Genomic DNA, 1,177 nt, shown 5'->3' with positions numbered 1-1,177 from the left:
TTTTTTTTAAAAAATCGGTCATTGAAAACCCACACACAGTTCTACTCTGACACATACATGGTCACCATGAGTCAGAGTCAACCTTATGGCCACTGGTAATATGTTATAAAAATATGGTTTGTAATGGTCATGATGTCTTTGTTCTCCCTATCAAATGTCCATATGAGAACTTTCTTTAAAATTTGGAGCTGAGAAATAGTTGGTCTCACCAAAGAAGCTGCTGATAATGTTTCTTTGTTCCACTGAACAAGCTTTGTACCTGACCATGTGGCTCAGCCACTCAGGAAAATCAGTCTCATCATCTGAAGCTCCATCGTTTGAGTTTTGTCAACCTTGACAGTTAGCAATTTGGCACCCTTCTCTTGGCTCTTAGTTTTAATTTCCATTTCATTTGCCTTATTATTAAACTCCTTCAAAGATAAAAAAAAGTATATTAATTCAAAGATATCAATAAATAAGGATTGATGATAATTCCTTTTTAAAACATTTGTTCTGGTTGAACTTTTCTGACACCAAAACCATTAGCAGAAAGGATATAAGCTAGTATCTTCATTCATTGTGAAGCTATATTATGTCTTTTCAAGTGTGAATCATAAAAAAAAAAGTAGTAAAATATGTTTCCTTTATTTTTATTTCCTGTAAAGTATCCCTTCCACAGTGTTCTCAAAGGAAAGATTGTCCAGATTCATTTGACCTGAGAATGGCTAGTGCTGTTCAAGCTATCTTTCGGTTTAGTTACCGGTAGACTGTTCTAAAGGAGGAAAACGTTTTCCATTTAGAGCCATTATAATAAGAAAGGGTAATTATAGGAAAGAGCATTCTGTTTTTACTAATGAGAGAAATATGGACATGAATGAAATGATTTACAATCAGACTGTGCTCTGTTCTTTATCATTATGGAAGCATTTCATAGTAGAAATTGAACACTTAAGTAGTTAGCTGCAATAAATGTCTTAGTATTACTTTTCTTTCAAAGCACAGACTTTTTCTAAATTCAAAATATGAATGGTCTCTTGGAAACATAATAGCTTTATATTATAGCCCTGGTTCAGTGGTAGAGTGTCACCTCCCGTGTGGGGGACCTGGCTTTGATTTCCGGCCAGTGCACCTCATGTGTAGCCACCACCTGTCTGTCAGTGGAGGTTGCTATGATGCTGAACAGGTTTCAGAGTAAGAG

General features: G+C 35.4%; 1 protein-coding gene across 1 annotated transcript in view; it reads left to right on the top strand.

Moving 5' to 3' along the window:
- RPGR (retinitis pigmentosa GTPase regulator) overlaps window positions 1-1,177 on the top strand; it is a 49,512-nt gene that overhangs the window by 12,132 nt on the left and 36,203 nt on the right. The window lies entirely within an intron of this gene.

The sequence above is a fragment of the Orycteropus afer genome, unplaced genomic scaffold, assembly GCF_000298275.1.
Source record: "Orycteropus afer afer isolate SDZICR_OR568_19922 unplaced genomic scaffold, OryAfe1.0 scaffold01229, whole genome shotgun sequence".
NCBI lineage: Eukaryota > Metazoa > Chordata > Mammalia > Tubulidentata > Orycteropodidae > Orycteropus > Orycteropus afer.
Note: the sequence above shows the minus strand (reverse complement) of the source record. Positions and strands in the feature narration are given on the sequence as shown.